Source organism: Mastomys coucha, unplaced genomic scaffold, assembly GCF_008632895.1.
Source record: "Mastomys coucha isolate ucsf_1 unplaced genomic scaffold, UCSF_Mcou_1 pScaffold16, whole genome shotgun sequence".
NCBI lineage: Eukaryota > Metazoa > Chordata > Mammalia > Rodentia > Muridae > Mastomys > Mastomys coucha.
Genome location: NW_022196898.1, coordinates 87,944,426 through 87,962,525, shown reverse-complemented (window position 1 = coordinate 87,962,525; position 18,100 = coordinate 87,944,426). Strand labels below are relative to the sequence as shown.

Genomic DNA, 18,100 nt, shown 5'->3' with positions numbered 1-18,100 from the left:
ACTAAGGATGTCGAACATTTCTTTAGGTGCTTCTCAGCCATTTGGTGTTCCTCGATTGAGAATTCTTTCTTCAAGTTTTTAAAGAATTGTGAACAATAGTTATACTGTAGACAAGGCTAGATGTATCAAATAATATAAAATGACAGCCAAAGAACATAAGCTGTTATGACATGTCATGACATCAAGCTCAGAAAAAAATATCACATCTGATAAAAATGGGATAAGAGAAGAGTACTGAAATGATCTTGTTTTTTAAAGTTCATCATTATTGTTTGAATCTAAATATGTTTCCACGGCCTCTTACATTAAAGGCTGCAGGCCACCTGATTCGATTTTATAAGTTGAGTAGATCATGAGGGGTTTGATTTCATCAGGGATTAATCAATTTATTTTTAAATTCTTAGCTGAATGGACCATTAAAAAGTCATGTCTAGTGAAGGAAATTCACTAAAGCATGCATTTACAAAATGCATCTTTCCTCCAAATCATTATTCTGTATCTCGTTTCCTCCTATCACCATGAGTGTTATTAGTGTTCTGCGACATTCTCTTTTGTCCTGATAGTCTAGGTTACCAGAGATGCATCCACTACTAATAAAGCCCAGTTAGCATGAATTAAAATCCCAAAGCCTGGGACCCAAATCAACTCTTCACAGGGTTTGTTACTGTGTCACATAAACAGTCACCTAAAGTGACTGAAAAAAATCACAATGTTTCATAAAGGGCATAAAGTAAATTACTGATGGTTTGAGTAAATCTTTATGTCATATATATATATATATATATATATATATATATGTGTGTGTGTGTGTGTGTGTGTGTGTGTGTAGTATACATACATGTATATATATATACATGTATATACAATATATATTTACATATATATGTATATACACAATTAGGACACAAGAACCTGATATGGTTCTGAAACCATTCAATCTGACAATATTAATGTAATTAGAAAGAAAACAAGATGTTATTCAAAAAGGAACTGAGGAAGGTTAAAAACAGGGGAAGTAGCTGTCTCCAGAATGAAACACACTAACTGGTTGTCTGGTTCCAAATGTTCAGCCCTGAAAACAATATACACATAACATTATATGGGCTGTGCAAGTTAGATCCAGGATTGTATACTTAGTAATTGCATACACATATGCATATAATAACATATAATCCATAATATGGATGACAAAGGGAAGAGCTATATAGCTCTCTCCCTATGTCCTATAGAGTACATAGAGGGAAGAAAGGGAATGGAGAAATGTTGCAATTATATCATAATCACAGAAAAATTATCATGAATTATTGTACATATAACAAGAGTACTGATGGTATGACTGCAGATTGGATAAGAACTGTAACTATTATAAGATTAGATATCAGCTTTAAAAGGGACAAAATGATCATGCTATATATTAAAGGATAAATAATAAAATCTATTTTTAAGTATCATCAGAAGACAAGGCTGAAGAACAGATACTCTCAATCAATTTGTTAAAACTTATGCATATTTGATATAGAAAGACATTGTTATATGGTACCCTGGGATTGTGTTTTTATATGACAGAAATTTTTGTTTCTTTTCTCTTTTGCATTCCCTTCTGACTAACTCATGTCTTAAGATAGCAACAAGATGACAGGTTCAAATATGTGTGCTGTGATTGCTTTCTTTTCTTTGAACCTCCCATATTGTACACCAAACACATATTCATTATAATGAATCTCCTTTAAGACATTACATGAAATGTGGGGTCTCAAAGTATATCATTTCAAATATATATAAGTAGAACTTTGTAAATTGTTTAAAAAATTGTCTCTCTAATCTCACCTGTGTTTAACCAATTATAAATAGAACTCCATGTTATTTAATCATTTGTATATAACGGGTACTTTTTATAGTCCTGGTACTAATATGCATATAGTAATCTCAAACTTGGTTATAAATCTGTCCCTAATCATTAGCACCCTTATGTTCAGTAACAGTTTGCAACAGGTGTTCATTCAAATATTTCCCCACTGATTAATAGAAATTCATCACTAATTCAGATTCAAACTGATGTGCCTACATCGTACATACCTTAAAAATATAGTTCAAAGCATTAGTTTGTATCAATTGAAAATTTATGATTTGTATTTCATCCAGATGAACCAGGAAGTACAAAGATACACCAGAACTTTTATAGTCAAGTTAATAATGCATTTGAAAAACCTGTTCATGATCTCCAAGGAATAAAAGAGAACAAAACTATTTTATGAACAAACAACAATGTAAGGAGTCGAGTATTAGCAAAGGAAATCTAATGGTAGTCACAATAATTCTAAGAGATCAAGCTTTTGAAGATTAAATAACAAACAAAAACAAAACAAAACAACCCACTATGTATACTATATTTTGAGAACTTGATAATTTCATTCAGTTAATGCCTGGAATACCACCCTTTATAAAGCTTTCATGAGCATAACTGTGTAACACTGTATGCCTCTAATTAAGTATGAGAGAAAATCATTTATCACAGTAAGTTTCTTAACATACCAACTCTTCTATTAGAGCATTTCTGAGAAGGTATGAAGAATTTAGTGTATAATGTTGTATCCCCTTCTTCACTGGAAGGGTTATTTAGTATATAAAAGCATGATAAAGTTTTTGTTTAATCACCATTCCTTAAAACCTAGAATTATAACAGAAATAGACCTTCAAGGAAGAAGTGTAGATAATAGGAAAAATGCATTCTTTACCACAAATGTTCCCAGAATCTGGGCATCCACACATAGCCAAGAGGAAAATATTTCAAGTCTGGTCATAAACATTACATCTTTTATAAAAGCTAACTAAAAATGGAGCATAAACCTTATTATATATCCAAATCATAATATCCATCTAGAAAGTAGCTTGAGCTATTTTCTAGATGACATTGAATGTAGCAGTGGTTCTTTATAGGCAGCACTAAAGGTGTGATTCAAAAAAAAGTTGATAAGGTATGCTCTATTAATCTTTAAAACGTCTTCTGCTAAATAAATTGTCCAGAAAATGAAAAGAGGAGCCACTGACTTGAAAAACTACTTTCAAAATATAAATCTGATAAAGGAATATCACCTGAAATATACAATGATTTTAAAACACAACTATATGAACAAAATCAAATTAAAAACAAAATTCTCAAGAACTATAGTTACCTCAACAGGAGACTTGCAGACAGAAAGCAAACTTATAAATGGATGCTTTAACAGACATGCTGTTATACAAATAGACAGCCTGTTGTTCTTCTTTTTTGTAGGTTCTTCTTGAGGCAGTGAAGGCAAGACACTGAATACCCAATACTCCTGGTTGGCTGTGGAGCAAAGGGGGCACACAACATGAAATGGTAGAATCTCATTGGAAGATATCTTTTAGGTTTCCCACAAAACTGGATAGTATAAGCCTATGATAGACAATCTGGTGTCATACTTCTTCATGTTTATGCAACAAAGATGAAACCTACTCAGCAAATAATCTACTCTTATTATTTCTAACAATTTTATTAATAATGTCAAAAACCTTAGGAGTCTAAGCTCTACTTTTGTAATGAATAAACAGTTGTGGAATAAATGAACAATCAAGCATTTATGAGTTAAAAGAAACAAGTCATGAATCAAAGAACGATGTAAATTAACCGTGATTGCATATTATTAATTGTAACACAAGACAATGATATGAAAGTATAGAAACTATAAATGTGAACATTCATAAATTGTTAATAGGAGCTAGAAGAATATAAAATTAAATACAGCTCAAATGATGTTAAATAATGTAATGCTTCGTATGATATTATAATGGGGATACATCATTATACATTTATGAAAATCAATAGAATGTATAAGAACATCTCTGATGTCAACCATGATAGTAATATCTCAATGGAAGTTCATGAATAATTTGAAAATATGCAGTAACACTGGTGCTGCATTCCATTTTCTCCCCAGGGTGTCCAGATGCCACTGTATACCTGTCTGGAAGGATGAAGCACATGAACTGGAACTCATGAAGCCTGCAGGATCTCTCTCCAGGATCCCTCTCCAACTGGGAGTGCCATTGGCATAAAGGTGGAGGAATAATTTTCTGAGGATTTTAGTGTTACTGCTCTCTTAGATGGCACCCAGTAAAGTAGCTCTCTGAGAGGATCTTCAGTGAAACAGCTTGTGTGCATACACTTTATTTGGGGCAAGAAGGAGCTATATATGAACATTAGAGAATGGGAGAGAGTTTTCGGGGTGATTATAAATCACTGACTGGAGTTTAAAGTACTGAGAGGGCCTATTTGTCTGAAGAGGCATTCCAGGAATTCCAGGTATTTGCTAGGCAAGTTCTTATGAGGGTGGTGAAGAGGAAGGGTTTTCCAAGGACTATGAGATCTTCCTCAGGTAGAGGGTGTAGAGGTCAGTTTTTCCAGACACGATCAGGTGGAGAAGAGGAAGCACTGCTGGAAAAGAGAGTCCTCCATTTTGCACCAAGCTCAGAGGAACTATCAGGACACTATAGACTGTTACTTCACTTAGAAGGATTTCTCAACACTCTAATATAAATCTCTCTCTGTCTATCTGTCTCTGTCTTTCTGTCTCTGTCTGCCTATCTCTGTCTCCCTCTCTTGCTCTCTCTCTTACTGTGTGTGCATGTGTGTGTGTGCATATATGTGTGTATTGTTATGTGTGTGTGTGTGCACATGCATACATCCATAGATATTAGCTATTTAAGAATCCTCTACTTTCCACGTGATTTTTCTGTGAACAAAATGCTCTTTAAAAAAATAAAATTCCACTAAATAAACGTAAAGCTTGCGAGAAAGAATGTTCTGGAGAATAATATTGTTGATTAGATCTCTGTAGTCCTGGTCATGAACATCTAATTGACTGTGCTCTGTATCATGCAGGTATCTGGTCATCTCAAACTAAGTGATGTAGCTGCAAAACCTTTCACAGCATGGCATGCACCAGGAAATTTTATTTTATTTTTCCTCAACGTAGTGCTATGAAAACTAAAAATGAAAGTTTTAAAATGCAACAAGTTTCTTGAATAATGTAATCGATTCAGTAACTTGAAGAGATGCCATAAAGGAAGAACATTCTCATTATGGTTCCTATGTTAATGCTCCTTTCAAATGATTGGCACAATAAATACTTCTTATAAGAGGGAAGAAGGATTGCAGAAAGCCTTAGAGTCAATTTTGTTGTCTAGATATAATTGTCCAAATTTAAATAGAGGAAAGAGAAAAATAAAATCCTACTAAAATGTATGTTTCTAAAGACAACTGTTAGATAGCCTCACAGATGATAGGAAAGTTCTAACCAAAGAAATACAGAGTCTCAAAATGCACATTGTTGAAGAATCTATATATAAAGAAAAAATGTATTTTCCACATTAATAATTTATAAAAGATAAATTTATAGAAATTGGAATAAAATTCAAGAAAAAACAAAACAAAACAAAGCCTAAGCTTAAGTCCACATACTAAGCTAACAATGCAACTGTTATGGGAACTCATTTGATGTTAGGAAAACACCACTGCTAACAGTCAGAACTGAGAGCACAACATAATGATGACCAGGGCCTGGTATACACATATAAGACCCTTAACATCAGAAACTCATGCAGCAACATCTACAGAGCATAGTGGAACCTCTACAGAGCAAGTGGAACTTGGACTATGCACAAAGTAGTATTTCATAAATATTCACACAAGTAACATGTATTTATTGTAAACAAATATGATAACATTACTTGTCTTTAATATTTGAGATGTATAAAAGACGATTCACAATGAATGCTCATGGAAATGATATTATTTAAACTTTTTGATGAAAATCCACATATTCAAAAAACTCTTGTAATTAATATAAAACAAACATATTCATCCTAGATATCAGTAAAACTTATGATATGGGAAGGAAAGCTCAATAATACATTAGGGGAAGTGTGAGGGTGTCCACTGTAAAATTTGATTTTATACTTTAAAATAATGGAAGAAAACCACTTATTTTTCTCATATATTTTCTTGCCTAAATGTGGCTGTAATAACTGGAGTTTCTTGGGCTGACTTCTCTCAGACAGAGGACCAGACAGTCACTGGTTCTATATTACCTCTCTAGAACTGATGTTTATTATTAATGGGTTTTGATACTGCATCATCAATCAGATTTTAATTATAAAGAATAAAATTTCCTTTCCTTTCAAAGCCATTTGAACAAGACTTAAAATATTCTTCCTAAAGTACATACTATGTAATGCGAAAGGATTAGTAGAGATAAACACACTAGATAAAATATATTCCTAACTAAGTATGACATTGTTATTAAAATTGCCATGTACCTCATTTCTTTGAAAATTTAACAGATATAGTATTAAATATATGTTATTGTTCTCTTCGGTCATTGTGACAAACATTCCAAACACAATGGTCGCATTGAGAATAAGAAAATAGATGTAGAAGAATATATTTGTTAAAGTATTATTTTTTCACCTCTAGTAACTAGTGTTAGTGTATGTAATTTATAAAGTAAAACAAAACAAAACTCTCACAGACTTCCTTTTTGACCCAAACCAAAATAACAGACATCACTTTGAAGAGAAGAGTTCACACACACACACACACACACACACTCGCACAAGCACACTATACCAGACTACATAACAAACAATAGAGAAAAAAAACTGACTGTAAAGATTAACAGTGAATATTCATTTGGAAAGTAAGGAAGTATTAAGCATCTGGATTAGGGATTTGTTTTTGTTGTCTGTTTTTTGTTTGATTTGATTTTGTTTTGTGGTAAGAATGCAGATTAGAAAAGGCATTAGTGTTTCTTATAAATAATAAGGGCCAGGAAAATAAGTCTTTAGTCCAGAAATGAAAGTAGAAGAATCTGAAAGTCAGAGAACAGTTAGTTAAAAGGACAAAACATCACAATACAGTGTAAGGCAGGACAAGAATCCAGCCTAGGGAATCTACATCCACATAGAGGAAACAGAAACCTCGTCCAACAGCTAGGGACTGCAGGCCCAGTAATAAGAAACTAACATTTCTATCCAAAGGAAAAGCCTAGTCCTTAGGAGCCTTGAGATAAGCTGGTGGATCCTATGAGAGTTACTTTGGTTCAGTCTTATGTGTCAGCAGTAGAATAGGAGACTTTTCCTTAACCACTCAGCCTTGGGAGATGAAGAGAGGGAACCATCTTGAAAATAAGCATGTTGTTTAATATTCATCTTCCTAGATGCCTGATAACAAATATGATATCTCATTAACATAAGGAAAAGGTACCCAAATACATGGAGATTGAACAACACATTTCTTATTGATTAGTCAGTTGCTGAAGAATTCAGGTAGGATGTTGAAAAGTAATTTTCTAGAAGACACTGATCACAGTAATTCAGAATATAGCAAAGCCAGTTCAAACAGGAAAGTTTATAGCCATGAGCTTAGCATTAAAGAATCAAACAGATCTCAATACATTGCTTAATGATGGCATAGTAAATCTTTGAAAAACAAGAACCAGCCAAACCAAAAATCAATTGTTGGAAAGAAGTTTTAGCTAAGAAAATAATGGAATGGAAACTAGAAGACAGTGAAAAGAAAACAAGATTGCCTCTATGATAAGCTAGATGTCATTGATGACTTAGCAAATAAACACACACACACACACACACACACACACACACACACACACACACTACCTAAAAAGAGTTATAAATTACTTAAATTTGATGGAAGTATGAGGAAGCCTATCAATAGGAAGGGAGGAGGGGCAGAGGAGAGTAACAGGAGTTGAATACTAGCAAGATACAACATATACATAAATAATGGAAACATGAACTTCATTGTTTTCTACAATAATGCAAATATTAAAATATATTAATAGAATCTTAAGTAAAATTATGAAAATTACCAGACAGATATCCCACTAGAGTTCAATGTGTTTTCTTTCTTTTTTTTCTTTCTGTTTTATCTGAAGCAATAATTTAATCTTTGGTTCTTGGATTTTGAGCTGTGCTAGAATAAATAAAAATAATATTTGTGTCTTAAGTGGTAATAAGTATAAACCAGAGTACACATGATTTGGATGAAAGAATAACAAAAGATGATATCAACTGAAAAGTTGCTGTGGTTCTTTAGAAAAAGATTTGATTATGATTTTGTTTGGTTGATAAACCTCAGTATTACAAGGATCACTGAACTCATATCATAATACAATCTAATTATAATCAAAAATTTCACAGACTTTACTTTTATACTTGGTAGCACTAAGAGAGGTTTTTGTGTGTCAAACCCATTTAATCACAATAATACATCTGTTCAGTAGACTGGGAAAATCATTAAATACCAATGAAGAAATGAAATGTGATTTCCCAGCCAATGACATTTGAAGCTGAATCTTTATCTGAAGTTTAGTAATACATCCTGTTTTCCCTGTAACAACTTAGATTCTCAGTAACACTGATGTAGAATATTTAAGTCGTTCACCTTATAGACAGAACATTATCACATCTCTCCTCTGTGTAGCAACCTGTGTCTGTTGATCACAATGGTTTCTGGTTGTTCCTTAAACATTTACTTCACTTCAGAACACACACACACACACACATACACACACACAGAGTAATATCTACACATACATATGGTTATATATGTATGCATGTGCACTACATATGCATATATACATATATTTCCAGACATGCCTTTACATTTTTATGTGTATATATGCTTGATCTGCATAAATGTTAGTTCACCATATGCATGCTTGCTACACACAGTAGCCACAAGAGAGTATCAAATCCCATGAAACTGGAGTTAAAGATACATGGCACAGAAGTTAGGAGCACTCTCTACTCTTTTCAGACAGCTTGAGTTCAATACTCAGCAGCCACATGATGACTCATAATCATCTGTAATGGGATCTAATTCTTTCTGCTGTGAAGGTGTAAATGAAGATAAAGCACTAACATACATTAAATGAATAAGCCTTTTAAAAAATTTTTAAAAGATTAATATATTTTATATTTAATTCAAAATTACATTTCTAATTTTCTAATAACCTAAATACATGCAAAAAAAGCAAATACCTGAAATCAAGAACTCATCTTAAAATGGAGAAACTATATTAAAACTAGAACTACATAGAATTCCTTCTGATGGTATAAATTATATGATATAAACATATGTTATTTAAAATTATATAGAAAAACTATATAGAAGCTATGCCATTAACATATGTATGTTTTAATGTCAAAGTTCACAAAGAAGATCAAAACGGAGAAGCCCATTTGTTGAATTTTTCATAAGAATTGAGTAAATAAAATATTGTTCTCTTATGCATACTATGTATTTCCTAGAAAATCTACTGAGCATATTAATAGATAGTATACATAAGCTATGATGTATAGTTTATTGAGCATATACACACATAGTATTATGGTCTATTACATATTGTCTGTCATACAAATGAAATTAGTCAGTGTTCTTTCAGTGCCCTTATGGGACAGTTTAATGGAAATAGTAGTTTGCAGTTAAAATGCTAGCAAACATAAATATGGCACTGAATGTTTTCTGAAGAATATTCTGGAAACAGAATAAAGTCTATCAAGAGACTCAGTGTTCTTCTCTTAGCACTGTCTTCACTGCAACTTTTGTAAAGTTACCAGCCACATGCCAACTTCACAGATACCTCATTGGACAATGGCTGCTTTCAGACACTTTCTGCTCAGATCACAGTGCATCTGAGACCTGGTTGATTGTAAACCCAGAAATTGTGGCCTGCATGTGTTCACACAAAGGTTCATTTTGTTGTTGTTGTTGTTGTTGTTGTTGTTGTTGTTGGCTCACTTGATATCCTGGCACTTGTCTGTTGTCCCATCTTTGAAGAACCTGGCAAATACATGTACAGAGAACACAAACACACAAGCCAATGAGTGAAATTTTTGTGACTCTTGTCTCTATTTCAATAGATGTGTGGTCTTAGTGCATGCTTCTTATACAATTAAGTATCCAAGTGTTCGGCTTCAGAAACCTACTGGTGAATCATTGAGTTTGTTCTATTTGTTTGAGCACCTACTAACTGCCCAAGGCTGTAATCATTAACAAAACTGACAAAGCCCTGCCATCTAGTGGGAAGACAAATAATAAATGGGTAAAGTATAAATATAGATATTATTGAGGGCAAAGACTTTATAATACAGCTTTTTTGGTGTGGAAGCTTCCAATGTTGCTTAAAGAAAATCAAGTATCTCTCTTTTCTCTTTCTTAGAGACAGGAATATTAATAAGTGTTCTGTAAATGAATGTAGCCTGCATGTGTTGAAACAAAGGTTTTTTTTGTTGTTGTTGTTGGCTCACTTGAATATTCTGGCACTTGTCTGTTGTCCCATCTTTCGAGAACCTGGCAAATACATATACAGAGAGCATAAACACACAATCAGTGAAATTTGAGACTCAAATATTAATAAGTTCTGTAAATGAATGTCTTATCAAGGACACTTTATTGGTCTACTTAGTGTTAGCTTTCACTGACAAAAAGTCATTGTTAAAAGAAAGAAAATTGAACATAGTTTGCCCAAAGACGGTTATCTAAATAGGTGGCAATGTCTTGAAGTGAACCTTTTCCTAAAAGAAGACAAAAGAATTAATTTTATAAAGAAATAAAGCAAAAAATTATTTTATAACACATCTAATCAATGTGCTATTACTGTCTTTGAAAGAATAAGTCAACCATCTAAAGTTAGGATTTATATACAAATGTTTAAAAGCAAAGTGTTAAACCTTATAATGAATACTTGAATGAGACCAAAATTTCAATGAAATAATTGAGCATATATTATATTCGCTATCCAATATAAATTTAAAACTAACATTTAAATGATATATGTTTAGATTAAATATCACTTTTGCCTAGGTAAGAAGCTAAAATATTGTGCAATTAGTCACTTCTGACCAGTTTTCCCATAAGTTTAAATAACAGTGCTTGAATATAGTCCTTTTAAAAATGAATTTTTTTCTTATTCATATGTTAAATACATTCATTTTATTCATCTTAGGAAATCCTTTATGTACAGCATATATAAATATTTCTGTGACTTCAAAAGACATTCTCCTAAAAAGTATTACAAAAATAAATTCCCAAGACTAATTTATAAGATTAAATTTTTAATTAGGACTCTACCTGGAAATGTGATATCCAAGCTGGCCAGGGAATGATGTAGGCAATCTTCACACCCTTTACTGCTCTCCAATTTCAAATCCCTAATGTTATCCACAGCTTTGTAGGAGGTCACCTGCTGTTGGCCACTCTTTCCTCCCTGCCTCCATTCCCAGGATTTCTGCAGCATTCTTCCCTCCCATCCCTTTGTCTCAGCTCCCATTCTGACTGGGCATCAAGTAGGAGGATCCCTACACTCTTCCTCATCCTCCAATTCCAGTTTTAAACTCTTCTCTCCAGCTTTGTAGAAACCTACAGAGACCTCCCTTTCCTTCTTTCTTGCAGGCCCCAAGGACTTCAATGGTCCATATAGTAGAGCCAGCTTCCTTTCCTCCTCTGGATCCTCTCAGCCTCTGCCCTTCTGATATGTAGAAACAAGGTCTACCAAGAAAGTCAAAGGTCCACAACTGCCGGCAACTCAAAAACACTCCTTACGAGGAGCCCTACAGCCACATACTCTCTTGAGAACCAGAGAAAGAAAAGGAAAGCAATGAATGGGACACCCATCCAACAAACACAACAACAGATACCAGAACATTGAACTGCAATCTTCATGTTTATTACTGTTCTACTCATAATAGCCAGAAATCAGGAACAAACTAGATGTTTGTAAATGGAAAAGTGGATTGAAGAAAATGTGGTACATGTACACAATGGAATATTGCTGAACTATGAATATAATCATGGTATTCACAGGTAAAAAATCCCAAGTGAGGTAACCCAGACCCCCCAAAATAAATATGGTAAGTATTCACTTACATGTGGATGTTACCTGTTAATTCATCCTTAAGCAGGGTCTAACCTGTATTACCACAGAGGCTAGGTATAGAGTAAGGTATTAGATGTGGAAGGTTGGATCTCTCCAGAAAAAGGAAATAGGATAGATAGCTATAAATGGATAGGCAAAGAAGGGACTGGATGAGGAGGAGTAAAGGAAAAGGTGGAGTAAATAATGGCAAGGGAAGGAATAAGTGGAGAGACAACTGAAACTACCTGAGAGCTTGTATGAAGACCTGATAGAGTGGAAGCTTTTTAAAAAGTACACATCTATGAAGAACATAAATATGAAAATTTCTGGTAACAGGGGAGAGAGAGCTCCAATTGAACATGTTTTGTCACCAAATGAAACTGTATTTCTGTCAAATGAGATATATCTAATGGAGTTGTTGTCCAACACAAACACATGAGAACCCTCATACAATTCAGACTTCTGCCAATGGTATCCATTGCTCTCCACAAACTAATGATGTAGACCCATTGCTGAGGACACCACTTACACAGTTCTTTAAGCAAGAAGTTAAGCTAGTACCCACTTAGATAGACCCTTCATCCCCACTGACTACTGTTTGTAGATCTGGATGGTCCTCGATACCCTACCAAAGATGACATGAAAATATCATCCCAGCTCCAAAGCCTTTGATCTACAATGGGTGACTTATAAGGTGTCCTAGTGTAGTAGTGCGACAGAGCTTATAGAAGTAACCAACAAATGTCTGATTACACGTAAGCCCTCGATGACTCCAAATGAGATTCTGCTATTCTCATTAATCAGTGCCATGCATGGCCATTTTCAAATAATCTTCCTCCTGAAGAAAATGGGTAGAAATAGAGACTCAGAGCTGCACAATGTATAGAGGTAGAGAGACTTTGCAGCACTCAGTCCTAATGGGATGCCTCCATGAACTCACCCTCCCCCATCTCTCCAAGCTCAGGGAACCATGATGATGAGGAGCCAAAAATTTGTAAGAACCTGAGGTTATGGAGGATACAAAGGAAATAAGATCCTCTTATCACAGCAGGATCATAGCTCATTCACTCACAGAGACTCTGAGGACAGGCACAGGGCCTACACAGCTTTGAGTCTACTTGGGGACCTGGGACTGACATAGAAAATGGGTACAACCCCTTATCTAAAATCTGGAAGTAATCTCTAATAGATATCCATGCTCACATGAAAAGTAAGTTTTCTCCTATGGAGTCACACTGGTATTACATTACAAACCACTCTCAAAGACTCCCATGCCAAGCAGCAGATGGTCAACACCAAATGAGCTTAGTAGCAAATTTTTTAGGTTCTTATCTCATAATGCTTTGTCATATATTTTTAATTTCCTTACAGTTCATATGGTGATTTTCAGTTTTATGTTCTTATAGGATTTATTCATCTGTGATTATGTTTTTGTGTTTTATCTTTGACTACTCTTCTTGTTTGTGTGTTTGTTTTGTCTTAATCTGTTCTATATTTTAATCTTATTTTACTATTATAATTACTTATTATTTTACATTCCTCTGAAGAGAGAGAGAGAGAGAGAGAGAGAGAGAGAGAGAGACAGGGTGTAGATTTGGGTGGATTGGGAGATGGAAGGATCTAGGAGAATTTGAAGAAGGGGAAATTGTAATCGGAACACAATGTATAAAAAGAAAATTGATTTTAAGGAAAAAGCGGAACTACCTTAACAACTCAAAAAAAAAACATAACTAACACAAGGTTAGTATGTATTGCTGAACATAAATTATTAATTTTGATTTAAAATAAAATTTTAATTGGAAGATTTCTAACAAATATGGGAAAACATGAAAATTAGTATATTTGGAATCATAATTCAAAAATACTGATGATTTTACTTTTAAAATGAAGAGTAAGTTTATGAGTATATATTTTTATTGTGCTTCCAAATCATTTTGCCAGTTGGGATCTATCTTTCAACTTCTAGAACAGAGGCAGAATGACTTGATCAGTAATAGGAAGTCTGCTGGATTTATTCCATTATTTCTCTGTCCTTGGTGTGCTCAATTGCTTAAACAGCCCAAAAGCAGAGGTAGTCACGAAATCTATTTTCTTCATCTATAGAGCAAGGATTCATTTCCTCATCTTCAATATACATCTTATTTACTCAATGGCTTGAAACTCCTATAACACTTTACAGCAGGAAAAAAAAAGTAAAATTGTCAGTGCTATGTAGCTGGATTGGTAACTTTGAAGTGAAGAAAGAAACGTGTTTCTCCAGCTGCTTTCCATAATAATCACCCATGATGCACTGCACTTCTAAAGTTAATAATCAAGTCATAGCTTCAGTTTCTACTCTGATGCCAGGGCTTTAGTCTTCTATTTTCCTTTGAGTTCCACCAATTTCAGATTTAAGCAAGTATCCCTTTCTGTCTCCACTAGAGAGGAAACGGGAATTTTTTTAAACTTTTAAAGGAATGCCTTTATCCCAAAATACAGATTACTTCTGAGGTTGTCATATATAACACATATTCAGTTTCAGGCTTCTACCTAACATTCACATATAAACAGTTAAAAATAACTCTATTCCTTGGGAAGGTTTGCAATTATGACATGCAGCTTTCCATATTCGATGTGTTCCTGTAGGCCAAGAGAAAGTCATGCACAGAAAGGAAGGCACAAAGTGGAGTCAGACTGGCATCTTCTCTCTTTGTCAGGGATTCATGTGAGTGAATCATAAATATCAGAACCCTTCTGTACTAGCTGGTTTTGTGTGTCAACATGACACAGGCTGGAGTTATCACAGAGAAAGGGGAGAGTGAGGAAGTGCCTTCATGAGATCCAGCTGTGGGGCATTTTCTCAATTAGTGATCAAAGGGGGAGGGCCCATTGTGGGTGGTGCCATCCCTGGGCTGGTAGTCTTGGGTTCTATAAGAAAGCAAGATAGCAAGCCAGGGGAAGCAAGCCAGTAGGTAACATCCCTTCACAGCCTCTGCATCAGCTCCTGCTTCTTGACCTGCTTGAGTTCCAGCCCTGACTTCCTTTGGAGAGGAACAGCATTGTGGAAGTGTAAGATGAATAAACCCTTTCCACCCCTTCTTGGTCATGATGTTTGTGCAGGAATAGAAACCCTGACTAAGGCACCCTTATAAAAGCAAGTGATTTGTAAAGTCATTTCGCTGTCTATTAGAGTTAGCAATTTTCTTGTTTATAGATTTAGAATGGATCCCTAGGTAGGGCACTCTCTGGATAGCCTTTCCTTATGACTCTGCTCCACTCTTTGTCCCTGAATTTCCTTTTGACAGGTGAAATTCTGGGTTAATAATTTTGATGTGGGTGGGTGGCCCCATACTTCAACCCGGGGCCATGACTATCCAGTGGAAATAGTCTCTACAGGTTTTAGCTCCCCTTTATTGGGTATTTCAGCTAATGCCCTCCCTGTTGGGTTCTGGGAACCTCTTGAATCCCTGGCATCTGGGATTTTCTAGTGGCTTTCCCCAGTTCCTGCTCTCCAACTGCTACACACCTCCCATCAAATTCCTGACAAGAGACTACCCCACCTAGGGATCCATCCCATCTGCGACCCCAAACCCAGATACTATTGCTGATGTCAAGAAGTGCTTGCTGACAGGAGCCTGGTATACCTGCCCCCTGAGAGGCTCTCCCAGAGCCTGACCAGTACAAATGCAGATGTTTGTAGCCAATCACTGGACTAGGGTGGGGGAACCCAAATGGAGAAGTTATAGCAAGAACTGTAAGAGCTGAAAGGGTTTGCAAACCCATAGAAAGAACAACAATATCAACAATATCAACCCAACCAGACCCCCCAAAGTTCCCAGGTATTAAACCACCAACCAAAAAATACCTGTGGAGGGACCCATGGCTTCAGCTAAATATGTAGCAGAGGATTGTCTTATCTGTAATCACTGGGAGGGGAGCCCCTTGATCCCTTAAAGATTCAATGTCCCAGCATAGAGGAATCCTAGGGCACTGAGGCAGGAGTGAGTAGGCAGGTCAGGGAACACCATCAAAGAGGCAGGGAGAGGGTATAGGGGGATTTTGGAGGAGAAACTGGGAAGGGGAATAACATCTAAAATGTAAATAAATAAAATAACTGGTAAAAATGAAAAAATAGATTTAGTATGATTGAGAAGGTTTTGTTATAATAAACTAATATACAGTACTCATAATAAAGTTCTACAAATATGAATTGCTTCCTTTTAGTAGATTATCTGTTGTGGAGTGAGTGACAGTTTCAAATGGCTTAATTTGCTCATGTCATCTAACAGTTATGTGCTATCAAAGTATTTCTCCCAAAGTATTATCTTATATTTATATAAGCAAATTATCTGAGATTCCACCTCATACCAGTTAGAATGACTAGGATAAAAAAACTCAGGTGACAGCAGATGCTGGAGAGGTGGAGAAAGAGGAACACTCCTTCATTTGCTGGTGGGATTGCAAGCTGGTTTAACCACTCTGCACATCAGTTTGGCGGTTCCTCTGGAAGCTGGACATAGTTATACCAGAGGATCCAGCTATACCACTCCTGGGCATATACCCAGAAGATGCTCCAACATGTAAAAAGGACACATGCTCCACCATGTTCATAGCAGCCTTATTTATAATAGCCAGAAACTGGAAACAACCCAGATGTCCCTCAACAAAGGAACGGATACAGAAATTGTGGAACATCTACACAATGGAGCACAGCAGCCTTGATGTCTGCCCTGACACTTTTGTGTTCCATATTCTAGTTCCACACCTCTAACCACAACCCCAGACACCCTCAGCCATCAGTGACCACCAAATGAGACTTCTTCCCCTAATCTCCTGCCTGCCTGCTCCTCTGGGCAAACCCAGCAGTGACTAGTTCTGCCCTGTCCCTTCTGCATTCCATTTCTGTTGCCACAGCATCTACATCATGGAAGCCTGCTGCTGCCCAGGACAGAGACCTGCAATCATCAGGGACTACCAGCTCCACCTGCATCTCTGGAGGCCTGCTTCCAACCTGGATAAGTAACATCCTAAAGCCAGCAGGGCCAACAGCTCTGCCTACATCCATGGAAGCCTACTACCCCTAAGGACAACTAGCTTTTCCTACAATCCCAGAGGTCTGCTGGCATCAGTGACTACCAGGCCTGCTGACACTATAGACAACCAGATGCTGTGCAAAAACATAGTCAACAAAAGAGAGGGGAATGTGGCACCATCAGAACACAGGCAGCCTACTACAGCAAGCCCTAAATATCCTAAAACACTTGAATTCCAAGAAAATGACACTAAATCGAAACTTATGTAGATGTTAGAGTCTTTTAAAGAAGAAATGAATAAATGCTTTCAAGAAATGCAAGAAAATATAATCAAACAGTTTGAGGCCTTTACAACTGAAATGAATAAAGAAATACAGGAAAATACTATAAACAGGTGAAAGAATTGAATAAAATTGTTCAAGGCCCAAAAATGAAAATAGAATTAATAAGGAAAAGACAACATGAGGCAATTCTGGAAATAGAAAACCTAGGAAAGAGTACAGGAATTATGGACACAAGAATCATAGACAAAATACAAGAGATGCAAGAGAGAACCTCAGGTGTAGAAGATACCATAGATCACATTGGTCCATTAGTCCAAGAACTTGCTAAAGCTAAAAAGTTTCTAATCCAAAACATACAAGAAATTTGGAACACTATGTAAATACCAAACCTAAGAATAATAGGAATAGAAGAAGACTCCCAACACAAAAGCTCAAAAAATATCATTGACAAATCATAGAAGAATATTTCCATAACCTAAAGAAAAAGTTATCAAAAACCACACAAGAAACTTAGAGAACACTAAATAGAGTGGACCAAGAAAGAAAATCTCCTGCCACACAATAATCAAAACCACTAAATGTACAGAACAAAGAAAGAATATTAAAAGCTGCAAGGGATAAAGGCCTAGTGAAATATAAAGGGAGACTTATTAGGATTACACCAGACTTTTCAACAGACACATTAGAAGCCAGAAAGGCTTGGACTGATGTTTCACAGTCTCCAAGGGATCACAGATGCCAGTCTAGATATGTCCTCCAAACCTTTCAATCTCTATAGATGGAGAAAACAGTATAATCCTTGAGAAAACAAAATTTAAACTATATCTTGCTACTAATTCAACCT

The 18,100-nt window shown here is 35.5% G+C and overlaps 1 long non-coding RNA gene across 1 annotated transcript in view; it reads left to right on the top strand.

The window, feature by feature from the left end:
* The window catches only part of LOC116094359, a 20,317-nt gene extending 5,653 nt beyond the window's left edge, over positions 1–14,664 (top strand). The window contains exons 2-5 of the long non-coding RNA XR_004120063.1: positions 3,275–3,361; positions 3,960–4,079; positions 11,498–11,955; positions 14,586–14,664. This is a non-coding gene — a long non-coding RNA (uncharacterized LOC116094359). The remainder of the gene's footprint in view (positions 1–3,274; positions 3,362–3,959; positions 4,080–11,497; positions 11,956–14,585) is intronic.
* The last annotated feature ends 3,436 nt before the right edge of the window (positions 14,665–18,100 follow it).